Raw genomic sequence first — 16,792 nt, 5'->3', positions numbered from 1 at the left:
AATTGCAGCAAACAATTTCTAGTTAGGGTTTCTTCGAACCCTTCAGAATTGCTATGTCTTCAAAGGGAAGCCAAACGAAGATCCAAACACACATCTAATGGATTTCGAGGAGATTATGAACATATTTCAATACAATGGTGTATCACAAGATGTAGTGTGTCTAAGGGCATTCCCCTTTTCTCTTAAAGATGATGCAAAGTAGTGGCTTCGAAGCTTACCCATGGGATCAATTAGAACATGGGAGGAGATAACAAGAAAATTCCTTGATAAATATTTCTCCTCAGCTAAGACGGGCAAGTTTAGAAGAGAAATCCATAACTTCTGTCAGAAAGAAAATGAAACCATTTTTGGAGCATGGGAGAGGTTTAAGGAGATTGTTAGAAAGTGTCAACATAGCGGAATAGAACTCTGGATGTTACTCCAGGACTTTTGGGATAGATTGACACCGGCCTCACGTAGAACATTGAGCAATACAGCTGGAGGGCCGTTGATGAAGAAGACTCCAGAGGAGATAGTTACAATTCTTGATGAGTTATCTGAAGATGCTAATCAGTGGCCCTGTGAGAGTGCTGAAAGAAGAAAATCAAATAGTGTTAACCAAGTTGATGCTAATATATCTGTGCAGGTACAACTTGATGTAATGGCTAAAGAAATAAGGAAGCTGACCTTGGCTACAATACAGAGTGAACCTCATGCATCTTGTGATATATGTGGAAAAGGATACCCTACTCATGAGTGTCAACCCTCAACTGAGGAAGTGAATGCTGTGGAAAACTATAATTTTAATGCAATGGGTCAGAGGCACCTCGGTTTTTCATGGAGTTCACCTGGGGGTAACGGGAATGCATGGCAACAAAATAACTCTAGACCCCAGGGACAAGGAGCTCCAGCATTCTAAAATTAGCAGAGGCCGCAATTTCAGCCTCAACAGCCCATTCAGTCAGGCATAGAAGATCTCATGAAAGTCTTAATTTTGAAAACTGATGAGAGGCTTGAAACTCATAGCACAGCTATACGGGAACATAGAGCAGCGATCAAAGAAATAGCAACTGGTTTTTGAAACTTGGAAAGACAGGTTGGGCAGCTAGCCACTCTATTTTCTGAGAAGATTCCAGGAACTCTCCCCACTGATACTGAGAGAAATCCCAAAGACACAGTGAATGCTGTGACCTTGAGAAGTGGGCAAGTGTTGAAGCATCCCATCCCAATCCAAAAAGATGTGATAATTGCAAATGAAAGTGGGGAGCAGCTGAAAAGTGATGATGACAAGAAAAAGAAAGGACCAATGAAAAATGAGAAGAAGAAGAAGTAAGAAAAATCATGAAGGGAGGAACCTGAGAGGAGCGAGCATATGCCTGCTTTACCTTTCCCTTAAAATCTATATAGAGAAAAGTTGGACAAGCAGTTTGAGAGATTTCTGGATGTGCTAAAACAAGTCCATGTAAACTTACCATTTACAGAAGTGCTCTCACAAATTCCTGCTTCTGCCAAATTTATGAAGGAGATCCTGACAAAGAAGAGGAAAATAGAGGAGACCTCAGTGGTCAAGCTTACAGAGAATTGCAGTGCTATATTGCAAAATAAACTCCCATAAAAGTGTGAAAATCCAGGGAGTTTTACTATACCTTGCTCTTTAGGGACTATAAATTTTGATAAGTCTTTATTTGATTCTGGTGCATCAATTAACTTAATGTCTCTATCTATTTACAGGAAACTAGAGAAGGAGATTAGAGAGATAAGGTCGGTGCTAATATCTTTGCAGCTAGCAGATGAAACGACCTTAATACCCGAGGGGATAGTGGAAGATGTGTTAGTTCGGGTGGATAAGTTTATATTTCATGTAGATTTTATAGTGGTTAATATGGAGGAGAACAAAGAGGTCTCACTCATCCGAGGAAGACCATTCTTAGAGACGGAAAGAGCTATACTAGATATACACGAGAGGAAACTCATTCTTAGAGTGGGTAAGGAGACGATGACGTTTGATATGAATGTAGAAAAGAGGGTAAAAAAGAAAAAACCAGCTACGAGTGTTGAGTGGAAAGTGAAGGGCTCAAAGGAAAAGGCTACAGTGAGCAAGAAAGATACGTGTGGGGTGTACCCCAAAAAGGCCGAGAAGAAGTTGTCTGCATGGATGTGCGCATTAGTTCGAAGGCGAGGAATGGATCCCGATTTCGACTCAGACCCCGACTAGATATTCAGGGAAGTTTCCTCTACCTTATGCTTTTTAATTGTGTGTCATGGGGACATGCCGCAACTTAAAGTGTGGGGTGGGGGATATTTGTATGTATGTATGTATTTTAGTTTTCTTTTTGCTAGTTGTAGTAGTTAGAGATAGAAAAAAAAACCATAAAAATTTGAATTGTTTTTGATTTTTCCCGATGATAGATATCATTTGACATGTTTCTTGAGGGATTAAAGTTGAAGAAAAAAGACAAAAATATTTTCATTTGTTAGGTAGTGTATTCATTCCCCCTTGGTTTTTCTTTGGGCGGCAATTCTTTTCCAAGGGTTTTATTTGAACCGGGTGTAGTTAGTTTATGTTTTGTAGTAAAGTATTAAACATTGTGCTATGATTTGAATGGAAAACTATATCTCTTGACTCTATTATGCCTTGAGAAAAGTAAGTGCTTTAGTTGTGACGCTTAGGCTTAGTTTTTGACTCTTGTATAAGTACCTTAAATTGTATGATCTTAACTTTGCTTAACTGCTTTGACTAGAGTGTCTTGATAATCCGATCCTGAGTGAGTTATGTGCCATGTGGGTGTGAGGTTTTATGTTATTCTATGCATTGCATTTGATGTCTAGAACTTGCCCCGTGTGTTTGCAAAGCGAAATAGTAGTTTTATTTAGTCTTGGAAGTGATATAGGCATTTCTTTGTTGAGCCAATCATATGCTTTTATCCACCTAATTGTTATGTATCTTAGTTAACCCCATTGAGCCTATAATCCTGTTTCTTTGGCAACCACATTACAAGCCCTACCTATTTGTTTGAATTGACCATCTATTTGAACCTTTTAGCTCTCGTGAGCACTTGAATTTGATATGAACTTTGCAAAAGTTGAAGTGTGGGGTGGTTGGATTTGCTTTTGAGTGGAACTAATGAAATAAAGAGAAATGTGCACTATTTTAAAACAAAGTAAGAGCCACTTGAATTGAATATTCCTTGATAGTAGTAACACTTGATGTATTTGTGCTTAAAGAAGTAGGGAGTTAATGTATGTTGATGTGAAGGTGGAGTTATGGTTTGACATAAGTGTGGGGTTTTGAATGGTTAATTGTATGTATTAAAGTGCTTAGGGAGGTGTAGTAACTCTTATATATAAATGTATCCTACCCGTCCCGCAGCCTACATTTCAACCAATTAAAGTCGTACTTGATCCTTGACTGAATGAGCTCAATTAGTATAGTATTACACTACGGACAAGCTTATGGTACGTCTTTTGTGGCACATGAATGTTGTTTCTGAGAGTGAGCGAATTCTTTCTATCTTGAGTTCCTAATTGTTCTTAAATTATATTGTGTGTGTAACTACTCTCCATTGTTATGTGAGGGCACTTGATTTACGAAGGAAAGGTAATGTCGTTGACCTCTATGTTAGAGTAAGTGAGAGGGTTATAAATAATGCGTGGTGCTTGTGAGTCAAATCTTGAGGCGAGGATGTTACTGTATTGTGCTTAATCTATTTTAAATATTCTTGGTATAATGAGTTAGGAGAGTTGTTTAAAAATGTCATATCTATATGGAGTGTAGTCTGATTTCTCGAGGACGAGCAATGGTTTAAGTGAGGGGTATTGATGGTAGGCTATAATCTCGTGTTTTAGTAGCTTATTGCATTCTAATTTACTGCACTTTACTTGTTTTGAGCTTTAATTGATAGTATTTTGCACTTATTGCATATTTTATGCCTTGTAGAAATGATTCCGAGTTATGTAGATGTTGTAGAGCTAAATCAAATAATTGGAGATTTGAAATCTGAGTAAAAGCCCAAGGGATCAAGCCGAGATCATGTTCGAGGTTTGAGGATCACTTCTGGACGTCAAAAATCAAGGAAGAAGCAACACTATGAGGAAATTCACTAATGCGACGCACCATGCGTAGCACTGTGCGACGCATCAATGCAAATGTGCGTCAGAAATTTGAGAAGTTCAGAGACTTGTAATTTTTGGGTCTGACAGAAAAATACACAAATGCTAGGCATAGTGCGTGGCATCAGTACAAAATTCTATCAGACAATCTAAGTTCAGAGAGTTTACGACCGAGAAAATTGCACTAATGCTACGCACTGGGCATAGCATAGTAACACATGAAAAGCATTATGTTTGCAGGTTTTCCTATTTCGGCTAGGAAAGGGTGATTTCGTTTGGGCCCGACCCTACTTGGTATAAATACATGAAAAAATGTTATTTCTGGATTGTTTTGGATACATATTCGACCTAAGGAGGTTAAGGAGGAGTTGGAAGAACACGAGCATAAGGATTTCGTCATTCCTTCCTCACTCTAGACCCGAGTTTGGATTGAATTTATGTTTTCCTATACTTTAATTTTATTTGTGATGAATGTCTCCATATCTATGGAGTAGTTCTCTTTAGGGTTTGATGGATTTGATGTATTGATGATTGTTTGTAGATTATAACTCTAGTTTTATGTATTGAAGCATTTTTGGATGATTTAATTGTTGCATCTATATTCACTAGATCATGTAATTGAGAGAGGCATAACTTGTGATATCTTTGCATTATACTGTTGGTTGAGTTTATTAATTCTTCTTAGTAATCGAAAGAGGCTAGTTGAATCATTGATTAAACCTAGTTAGGAGGATAATCGAGAGAGGTTCTCCTAAAGACCAATCCATTACGCATTCTTGCATATCTTCACGTGCTTAAATTGGTTCATCTTGGGAGGTTAAAACTTAATCGAGAGAGGAGTTTTTGCTGAAAGTTTGAACTAATAATTGAGTGAATTTGATAGACTCATTTGAACATTAGAAGTGAATTATCTAGAGTTAGGTCCCAAACAATTATCTTGCACCTATCCTATCAAAATCCTATATTCTCCCGCTGATATCTTTCTTTCCTTATTCTTTGTTTCGATTGTCATTAGTCAATAGCTTTAGACTCTTAGTTAATTTTAGTTAGAAATCATATAAATCTCAATTATTGATCATCTTGGATAGCAATCAAGCTAGAAACTACGAGAATATTATTTAAATCCAATCCCTGTGGATACAATAATATACTATACTATATTTAATTATCGAGCGTAATTTAAGTATGTGCTTCGAGCTCGTCAAGAAGTTTATTCTCTTGACTCGAAGAAAGGAGTTGCGTAAGTAGTTTGAGCAGCTATGCCAGGACGGTATAATAGTAACTCAGTATGAGATGAGGTTCGCAGATCTAGCCCGTCATATAGTTTGGTTGGTTCCTACAGAGAGAGCGAGAGAGTGGATTAGGAGGTTCATTGATGGCCTCAACTTCAGCTTACGCTTCAGTTTGGCTCGAGAGGCCGAGACAAATGGGGGTTGAGATATCTAGGCACTTGGAGTTGGTTTGCAGGCTTGAGCGTAAGGAGTAGGAGGGAAAGCGGATATGTTTTTTAGGTGGTTTCAGTGGTTCTTCATCTGGAGGTCAGTCACATCACAGCAGGGGTCATCCTTATAGGCGTGCTCAAATGGCTCGCCCGGTTCATTGTGGTGCATCAGCTAGTCATGGTTCATACAGTGCTCGTCTGGGTCAGTTATCTTTCAGCGCCCTCCCAACTCAGATTTCATCTCGTGCTCCAACAATTTAGGGTTCATCAGTACCAGGTTCTTCTTGTAGCTATTTTGATTCTTGAGGTCTGGTTCAGGCCCTGCTGCCATCTCTTGATCGAGGTTGTTTCGATCGTGGAGCATTGGGACATATGAGGAGGTATTGCCCACGTCTTATGGGAGGTCCAATTCAGCAGGGAGGATAGGCTATGACTTTCGCACCAGTTACTTCACCACCCGCTAAGCCAGCTTGGGGTAGGACTCAGGATGTTTAAGATGTCCCTAGAGGGGTAGGTTGATCAGGTGGTGGTCAGGCTCGATGCTATACTTTTCCCGCCAAGCTAGATGCAGTCGCTTCAGTCGCATTGATCACAGGTATTGTTTCAGTGTGCCACATGGATTCCTCAGTATTATTTGACCCTGGTTCCACTTATTCATATGTATCATCATACTTTGCTCATTATTTGGGCATGTCCCATGATTCTTTAGTTATGCATGTTCATGTATCTAAGCTAGTGGGTGATTATACTGTTGTGGACCATGTGTATCGGTCGTGTGTGCTAACTATTAGGGGATTGTAGACAAGAGTTGATCTTTTATTACTTAGCATGGTTGATTTTGACATGATTTGAGACATGGATTGGTTGTCACCATGTCACGCTATTCTGGATTGTCATGCTAAGACCATCACGTTGGCAATACCGGGATTGCCTAGGGTTGAGTGGAGAGGTTCCCCGGATTATGTTCCCAGTATAGTGATTTCATACTTAAAGGCTCAACGGATGATTGAGAAGGGATGGTTGGCATATGTGGCCTTTGTGAGGGATGTTGATGAGGATACTCCTACTATTGAGTCCGTTTTGGTAGTGTGAGACTTTCCAAATATGTTTCCTGTAGACCTGCCAGGCATGCCACCCAACAGGGATATTGATTTTGGTATTGACGTGGTGCCGGGCACTCAGCCCATCTATATTCCTCCATATCGAATGGCACCAGCAGAGTTGAAGGAATCGAAAGAACAACTTCAGGAGCTACTTGATAAGGGTTTTATCAGGCCTAGTGTGTCGCCTTGGGTGCACTGGTTCTATTTGTGAAGAAGAGGGATGGTACCATGTAGATGTGCATTGATTATAGGCAGTTGAATAAAGTTACAATTAAGAAGAAGTACCAACTACCGCACATTGATGACTTATTTGACTAGCTTCAGGGAGCTAGAGTGTTTTTGAAGATTGATTTGAGGTTTGGGTATCATCAGTTGAAGATTCGGGATTCTAATATTTTGAAGACAACATTCAGGACCTGACCAATGCCGTAGCATCATTTATGCATATGATGAATAATGTATTCTAGCCATATCTTGATTCTTTTGTCATAGTATTCATTAATGATATAATGGTGTATTCACGTAGACAGGAGGATCATGAGTAACATCAGAGGATTGTACTCCAGATATTGAGGGAGAAGAAGCTACATGCTAAATTCTCCAACTGTGAGTTTTGGCTTGATTCTGTAGCGTTCTTGGGTCACGTGGTATCCAGTGAGGGGATCAAGGTAGATCTGAAGAAGATTGAGGCATGTCAGAGTTGGACCAGACAGTCTTCAGCTACTCAGATTCGGAGTTTTCTTGGCTTGTCCGGTTATTATCGCTATTTTGTAGAGGGTTTCTTGTCCATTGATGCACCATTGACTAGATTGACCCAGAAGGGTGACCCGTTCAGGTGATATGATGAGTGTGAGAAGGGCTTTCAGAAACTCAAGACTGTTTTGACCACAACTCCAATTCTAGTTTTGTCGTCCGCATCGAGTTCATATATAGTTTATTGTGATGCTTCGCGGATTGGCATTGAGTGTGTCTTGATAAAGGAGGGTAGAGTGATTGCTTATGCTTCGCGATAGCTGAAGCCTCATGAGAAGAACTACCATGTTCATGATCTTGAGTTGGCAGCTATTGTTCATGCATTAAAGATTTGGAGGAACTATATCTATGGCGTGTCTTGTGAGTTATTCACAGTTCATTGGAGTCTGTAGCACTTGTTTAAGCAAAATGATCTAAACTTGAGGCAACATAGGTGGTTGGAGTTGTTAAAAGACTTTGATATCATCATTCTGTATTATCTTGGGAAGGCCAATGTGGTGGCCGATGCCTTGAGTAAAAAGGTTGTGAGTATGGGTAGCCTTGCATATATTCTAGTTGGTGAGAGACCTCTAGCATCAGATGCTCGGGCTTTGGCCAATCAGTTTGTGAGCTTAGATATTTTGGGGCCTAACCGGGTTCTTACTTGTGTGGCTTCTCTGTCTTCTTTGTTTGAGCGCATCAGAGCACGTCAGTATGACGACTCCCATTTGCTTGTCCTTAAGGACATGGTGCAGCACGTTGATGCTAAGGAGGTTTCTATTGGAGATGATGGGGTATTGCGGATGCAAGGTCTAATTTGTGTGCCCAATGTGGATGGGCTGCATGAGTTGATTCTTGAGAAGGCCCACTGTTCGCGGTATTCCATTCATCCGGGTGCCGCCAAGATGTATCAGGACTTTAGGCAACACTATTGGTAGAGAAGAATAAAGAAATATATAGTGGAGTATGTGGCTCGGTGTTTGAACTGAAAGCAAGTGAAGTACGAGCATCAGAGGCCAGGCGATTTGCTTCAGAGACTTCAGATTCCTGAGTGGAAATGGGAGCATGTTATCATGGAGTTCGTTGTTGGGCTCCCACAAACTTTGAAGAAATTTAATGTAGTTTGGGTAATTGTGGACCGGTCAACTATGTCTGCGCATTTAATTTCGGTTATGACTACATATTCTTTGGAGCGGCTGGCTCAGAGCTATATTCATGAGATTGTTCATCTTCGTGGTGTGCTGGTTTTCATTATTTCCGACCGAGAAACATAGTACACATCATCATTTTGGAGAGAAGTGCAGTGAGAGTTGGGAACATGTGTTGAGTTGAGTACAACATTCCAATCCTGGACGAACGGACAGTCTGAGTGCAACATTTAGATTTTGGAGGATATTCTACGCGCCTGTATTATTAGATTTCAGGGGTTCTTGGGATCAGTTTCTACCGTTTGTAGAGTTTGCCTACAACAATAACTACCAATCGAGTATTCAGATGGCTCCTTATGAGGCCTTATCTGGGAGGTCATGTCGATCTCCAGTTGGTTGGTTTGAGCCGGGGGAGGCTAGGTTGCTGGGCATTAATCTGGTTCGCGATGCCTTTGAAAAAGTCAAGTAGATTCAGTATTGGCTTCGTATAGAAAATCTAGACAGAAAAGTTATGCTGATTGGAAGGTTCGTGATGTTTCATATATGGTGGGAGAGAAGGTATTGCTCATAGTTTCGCCCATTAAGGGTGTGATGAGGTTCGAGAAGAAGGGCACATTGAGCACTCAGTATATCGGCCCTTTTGAGGTGCTTAAGAGGATTGGAGAGGTGGCCTACAAGATTGCATTGGCACCTAGTCTATCGGGTGTTCACCTAGTGTTTTATGTTTTTATGCTCCGAAAGTATTATGGTGATCCGTCACATGTTTTGGATTTCAGCACGGTTCAGTTAGATGGGGTTTTGACTTATGATGTGGAGCCGGTGGCCATTTTGGATCGGCAAGTTCGAAAATTGAGATCAAAGAATATAGCTTTAGTGAAAGTTCTGTAGAAGGTCCAACTATTCGTGGAGGCTACTTGGCAGACCGAACGGGAGATATGGAGCAGTTATCCACACCTATTTGATACTCTAGGTATGATTCTAGACCTGTTCGAGGACGAACGTTTGTTTAAGAGAGGGAGAATGTAACAACACGGCCGGTTGTGTTGTGAATTGTAGCCCTGTTCCCCCATTTACCGCTTCCTCTATGTTCATTTGTGGTCATGTGACTTGCTGGGGTGGTTGGATTGGTTTCGCGGTGGTCTCGGAGTGAATTGCGACACTTAATTCTAAGGTTGGAAGCTTAAGTTGAAAGAGTTGACCGGAGTTTGACTTTTGTGTAGACGACTCCGGAATGGAGTTTCGATGATTCTAATAGCTTTGTAGGGTTATTTTAGACTTAGGTGTATGTATGGATATTGATTTGGAGGTCTGTAGGTTGGTTTGGAAGGTTGAGAAGTTTGATCGAGAGTTAACTTTGTTGATACCGGGTTTGGATTTTGGTTTCGAAAGTTGGATTAGGTCCATTATGTCATTTATGACTATTTTTCAAAATGTGAGGTCAATCAAAGTTGGTTTGATATGATTCGATATTACTTTTAGAAGTTGGAAGTTCATTAGGCTTGAATTAGGGCGCGATTCGTGATTTTGATGTTGTTTGATGTGATTTGAGGCTTCAACTAAGTTCATATCATGTTTTAGGACATGTTGGTACGTTTAGATGGGGTCCCGAGGGCCTCAGATGTGATTCGTATCGAAATTGGATAGAGATTTGGACTTAGGAAAAATGCTAAAGTTTTAGTTCTGGTGCAATCGCACCTGCGAGGGATATTCCGAAGGTCCGATGCCGTAGAAGCGGCCTTGGGATCACAGGTGCATGTTTGGCTAGGCTGCTGATTGATCGCAGGTGCGAGGAATGTGCTGCATCTGCGAGCCCGCTGATGCTTTATATTTTCTACATAAGCAAAGTTGAGTTGGGCAAAGGTCATGCTCGCAAATGCGGATGGGGAGTCGCATATGCGGAAGCGCAGGTGCGATGTTTGTCTGCAGAAGCAGACGTGCAGATGTAGAAGGTCTGAGTCCACTGATGGATCGTAGATGTGGAGTTTGGCCGCACTTGCAGAACCGCAGATGCAGTTAAGTGAGCCGCATGTGCGAATTGACTAGTACAAGTTATAAACAAAGGGTTTCGATTTTTTCTCTCATTTTGGACTTGTGGAGCTCGGCTAGGAGCGGGTTTTGAGAGACTTTTGGCTTAAATTTCAGAGGCAAGTGAAGATTCATCACTTTTATTGATAAATATTGTTTACCCATTGATTTTTGCACCTAGATTATGTGTGTTTGAGGTAAAATTTGGGAAATTTTGGACTATGTATTGGAGAGTGAGATTTAGGGATTTGAGGGTCGATTTGTGATTAGAATTGGATGATTTTAGTATGGTTGGACTCGTTATCGAATGGTTGTTCGGAATTCTTGAATTTTGTTGGGTTCCGAGAACTGGCCCGAGGTTTACTTTTGGGGTTGACTTTTTAATTTTGGTTTTGGACCTTATTTTTATCTTTTGGAATTGTTTCCTAAGGCTATTATTGATGGAATTATTTAGCTAGATTCGAGTCGCTCGGAGGCCGATTTGCATGTCAAGGGTTTGTTGGATCATTGAGTTGCACGCTTTGAGGTAAGTAACATTTCTAAACTTGAAATTGAGGGTATTGATCCCTGGAAAACATGTTATTTGTGTTGTATTGGGGTGATGTACATGCTAGGTGAGGTGTGGGCGTGCACCGTGGTAATCCGGGTTGATTTCTACTGTTTTGAGTTATCTGCTTTATATGTAATTATATACTTAGTCACGATTCTTAATTTACATATCATATCCCAGTCTCTATTATCATTCACTATTACCTCACATGTTATTATTGTGAGCCCTTGAGACTTGAGAGATTGATTACTGAGGTGGGCCTGCAAGCTGAGTTCTAAGTGTTATTATGGATCAGGCTGCACGGCGCATCAGGCCATATTGGCTTGACGACTATTATGTGGATCGGGTTGCACGGCGCATCGAGCCACATATATATATATATATATATATATATATATATATATATATATATATATATATATATATATATATATATATATATATATATATATATATATATATATATTGGCAAGGGGCATTGATGCCAGGCACCCATATAGTGATGAGTGATTGTGTGTGGGCATTTGGCAGACAAATTGAGTATTTCTGAGAGTGTGAGTACTTGGGGATATGACCGTGAAATCATTCATTTTGCATGCATATCTGACATGTAAGCATAGCGATGTACCATTCCTCATGCTAGCTGTAACTGACATATTCCTATCAGTGTTGGGCTTTAATTAATGAACTTGAAAGGATATCTAAATTTTTGTAACATGAACGAGCTGATGATTATAATTTCTCTAAGTTGCTTATTGTTTCTGTCATCATTTAACCTGTGTTGTCATTATATTGGACTCTGATTGTCTTCTTCTGAGCTAGTCACTGCTTTCAGCCCAAGGTTAGTTCTGTTACTTATTGAGTACATGGGGTCGGCGTACTCTGTCACGACCCAAAATCTAACCTGTCGTAATGGCACCTATCATGGTACTAGGCAAGCCGACTACTCAGACATTTCCAACACTTTCAACTTTGAAATATACTAAAACGATTTAAATAAATAAATATCTCATAAAACGGAATAGAATACCATAACTTAACATATAAGTTTTATCAAAACCAGGGTGTCACTGAATACATGAGCATCTATATAATGATATAGTCTGGTACACTGTCTGGAAAGTAGAACCAAATAAATAAACTGAAGGATAGGGGAGGAGAGTCAAGGACTGCGGACGCCCAAAGCAGCTACCTCGATGATCTCCGAATGTCTGAACTCTGTGAATAAGTAACCGCCATTACCGGAAACACCTGGATCTGCACACAAGGTGTAGGGTGTAGTGTGTGTACAACCAACTCAATAAGTAATAAATCTAACCTTTGGACTAAAAGTACTGATGGGATCAATTATTACAGTCCACATACAACATTAACAGTACGGAAAGTTGCAGAAAAATATAACAGTGATATCTAAGAAATTCATAATTTACAAGTAACATTACAAGAATTTAGACATGCTTTCAGGTTTTGCAATAAAATTCAACATAGAACAGGGCAGATCCAGCCAGAATGCAAATAAAACCAGGGCAAATCCAGTCCAAATGTAACTAAATTGCTAGCAACTACATCCATTGTGGATGTGCAGACTCCGGAGGGGCCGATCCAGCCCAAGCTTTATAATAAGCCAAATCTTGGCACGAATCAAATAGGCCTACTGCAGCGTGTAACCCGATCTCATGAATATCACTCACAATAGACCCTCAGCCTCACTCAGTCATTAATCTCTCCAATATCTCGGGCTCAGAAGAATCATAATAATCAACCCAAACAATGATGATATGATGTATCAATAAAGGACAACAGAGACTGAGATATGATATGCAAATAATAATTGCGACTGAGTTTAAAAGGGCAAGTTAAAAAAATAGTTCAACATGTAACACGACCTCTGTGGGTCCCAAAAGTACCAACACGTAGCCTAAGCAGGATTTCTAACATGACTGATAGCTCAATTGTTCTAACACATGGTAAAAATACGGGTATCAATAAGATTATTCAACTATACAGTCCCATGGAATCGACCAAGTAACAATTCTTATGATGCACGCACACACGCCCGTTACCTAACATGTGCGTCACCTTAGCACGAAATTCGGGATTTCATGCCCTCTAAACCAAGTTTAGAAGTGTTACTTACCTAAAACTGTGCAAAACTCTACTCCATCAAGCCCTTGACTCGCGAATCGGCCTCCGAATGCCTCCAATCTAGCCACAAACAATTCGATACGATCAACTCAAGCTATAGGAATCAATTCCATAAGAAAATACAAAATTCTTAATGAAAAGTCAAAAAGTCATCTCAAAGCAGACCCCCGAGCCCACGTCTCAGAATCCAATAAAAGTCACAAAATCCGGACGCCCATTCAACCACGAGTCCAACCGTACCAAGTTTACCAAATTCTGATACAAATCACCACTCAAATCCCCAAATTAATCTCTCCAAATCCCTAGCCTTATCTCCCAAAATTACACCTCAAAAACACACAAACTAGGTGGGAAATTCAATGGGAACCAAACTTATTGAACAAAAATGATTACAAGTGACTTACCTCAAGAACCCCTCAAAATCCCTCTTAAAAATCGCCCCAATCCTAGTTTGCAAAGTCCAAAATGAGAAAATTCTCGAAACCCCTTCGATTATAACACTGCCAGTTCTTTCGCACATGCGACCCACTTAACCGCATCTGCGGTTCCGGAGGTGCGGACATTTCTCCGCTTCTGCGACCAAGCCTAGCATCTCTGCCTTCGCTTCGGCGATCCCACAAGTACAGGTGCGAGTCCGCATATGTAGAACTCCCTTCGCATTTGTGCTCCATAACTTCCTCTCTGAGATCGCTTCTGTGTTCCTTACTCCGCATCAGCGACCACTGCACACTCATCTCCAAGCCGCATCTGCGGTCCCCTGCTCGCACCTTCGATGAAAACTGCACAGGTGCGATTGCACCAGACCTGGTGAGCTTCAACAGTCTTTCAAAATCCAAACTTGATCAGTTAACCATCCGAACTCCAACCTAGGCCCCCGGGACCTCAACCAAGCACACCAACCAGTCCTAAAACACGATACAAACTCAGTCGAGCCCTCGAATCACATCAAACAACATAAAAAACACGAATCGCACCTCAATTCAAGCCTAATGAAAACTAAGGAATTCCAACTTCTATAATCGATGCCGAAACCTATCAAATCAAGTCTGATTGACCTCAAATTTTGCACACAAGTCATAAATGATACAACAGAACTACTCCAACTCCCAAAACCACAATCCGAGCCCGGTAACCACATAGTCAACTCTCGGTCAAACTTCTAAACTTCCAAAGCCTCTAATTTTCCAACTTTCATCATTTCAAGCCTAATTCAACTACGAACCTCCAACTCACTATTCGGACATACTCTTAAGTTCAAAATCACCCAACGAAGCTATCAGAATTATCAAAACTCTATTCTGGAGCCATTTACACATATTTCACATCCGTTCACCCTTTTCAACTTAAACTTTCAAACCTTGAGCATAAGAATTATTAAGCATAAAATGAATAGTAAATGGGGGAACGAGGCTATAACTCTCAAAACGACCGGCCGGGTCATTACATCCTCCCCATCTTAAACAAACGTTCGTCCTCCAACGGGTCTAGAAACGTACTTAGAGTCTCAAATAGGCATGGATATCTACTCCGCATCTCCCGCTCGATCTCCCAAGTAGCCTCCTCAACTAGCTAACCTATCCACTGCACCTTCACTGAAACCATGTATTTTGACCTTAACTTTCGAACCCGCCGATCCAAAATGGCCACCGGCTCCATATCATAAGTCAAATCACCATCCAGCTGAACCATGCTGAAATCCAGAACATGAGACGGATCGCCGACATGCATCCAGAGCATAGAAATATGAAATACTGGATGAACACTCGACAAACTAGGCGGAAAGGCAAGCTTGTAAGCCACCTCCCTAATCCTCTGAAGCACCTTAAACGACCCAATATACTAAGGGCTCAACTTGCCCCTCTTCCCGAACCTCATAACACCCTTTATGGGTGAAACCTTGAGCAGTACCTTATCCCCAACCATGTAAGCAACATCACGAACCTTCCGATCGGCGTAACTCTTCTGTCTAGACTGCGCCATGCGAAGCCAATCCTGAATCAATTTAGCATTGTCCAAAGCATCCTGAACCAAGTCAGTACCCAATAGCCTAGCCTCACCTGACTCAAACCATCCCACCGGAGACCGACACCATCTCCCATACAAAGCCTTATACGAAGCCATCTGAATGCTCGATTAGTAGCTGTTGTTGTAGGCAAACTCTACATGCGACAGAAACTGATCCCATGAACCCCCAAAATCTATGACACAAGAGCGTAGCATATCCTCCAATATCTGAATAGAATGCTCGGACTACCCGTCCGTCTGAGGGTGAAATATTGTACTCAACTCAACCTGTGTGCCTAACTCTCACTGCACGGCTCTCCAAAACTACGATGTAAACTGCGTGCCCCGATCTGAAATGATAGATACTGGCACACCGTGAAAGCCAACAATCTTGCGGATGTAAATCTCTGCGAAACGCTCCAAAGAATAAGTAGTCCCAACTGGGATGAAATGCACGAACTTGGTCCGCCGATCCACAATCACCCAAATAGCATCAAACTTCCTCGAAGTCCGTGGGAGTCCAACTACAAAATCCATGGTGATACGCTCGTATTTCCACTCCGGATTCTCAAGCCTCTGAAGCAATTCGCGCGGTCTCTGATGCTCATACTTCATCTGTGGGTAGTTAAGGCACCAACCTACAAACCCCACTATATCCTTCTTCATCCCCCTCCACCAATAGTGCTGCCTCAAGTCCTGGTACATATTCGCTCCACCTGGATGAATGGAATACCGCGAACTGTGGGCCTCCTCAAGAATCAACTCACGTAACCCATCTACATTAGGCACACAAATTTGACCCTACATCCTCAACACCCCATCGTCCCCAATAGTAACATCCCTGGCATCACCCTGCTGAACCGTGTCCTTAAGGACAAGCGAATGAGGATCATCATACTGGCACTCTCTGATGCGATCATTTAAGGAAGACCGAGAAACCACCCAAGCTAGAACCCGACTAGGTTCTGAAACATCTCATGAATTGGTTGGCCAAGGCCTGGACATCAACTACAAGAGGTCTCGCAATGACAGGAATAAATACATGGTTACCCATACTCACCGCCTTTCTACTCAAGGCATCGGCCACCACATTGGCCTTCCCAGGATGATACAAAATGGTGATATCATAGTCCTTTTGTAGCTCCAACAATCTCTACTGCCTCAAATTTTGATCCTTTTGTTTGAACAAATGCTGAAGACTCTGGTGATCCGTAAATACGTCATAAGACACACCGTAGAGATAATGTCTCTAATTCTTCAATGCATGAGCGAGGAAGCCAACTCCAAATCATGGACATTGTTGTTCTTCTCATGAGGCTTCAATTGACGTGAAGCATAAGCAATTACTCTACCCCCCAGCATCAAGACATACCCAATACCAATCTGAGAAGCATCACAATACACTTTATAAGAGCCTGACGCTGAAGGCAAAACTAGAACTGGAGCTGTGGTCAAGGCAGTCTTGAGCTTTTGAAAGGAGCACCCTTCTAGGTCAATTTGGTCAAAGGCTATGCGATAGACAAGAAACCCTTCACGAAGCGACGATAATAATTGG

At 41.3% G+C, this 16,792-nt stretch overlaps 1 non-coding gene across 1 annotated transcript; it reads right to left on the bottom strand.

Annotated features, from left to right (window-relative positions):
- Positions 1-295: 295 nt before the first annotated feature.
- Positions 296-402, bottom strand: LOC117280389 (small nucleolar RNA R71). The gene has a single exon (XR_004510928.1). It is a non-coding gene; the product is annotated as a small nucleolar RNA R71 (small nucleolar RNA).
- Positions 403-16,792: the final 16,390 nt, after the last annotated feature.

The sequence above is a fragment of the Nicotiana tomentosiformis genome, chromosome 5, assembly GCF_000390325.3.
Source record: "Nicotiana tomentosiformis chromosome 5, ASM39032v3, whole genome shotgun sequence".
Lineage (NCBI taxonomy): Eukaryota > Viridiplantae > Streptophyta > Magnoliopsida > Solanales > Solanaceae > Nicotiana > Nicotiana tomentosiformis.
Note: the sequence above shows the minus strand (reverse complement) of the source record. Positions and strands in the feature narration are given on the sequence as shown.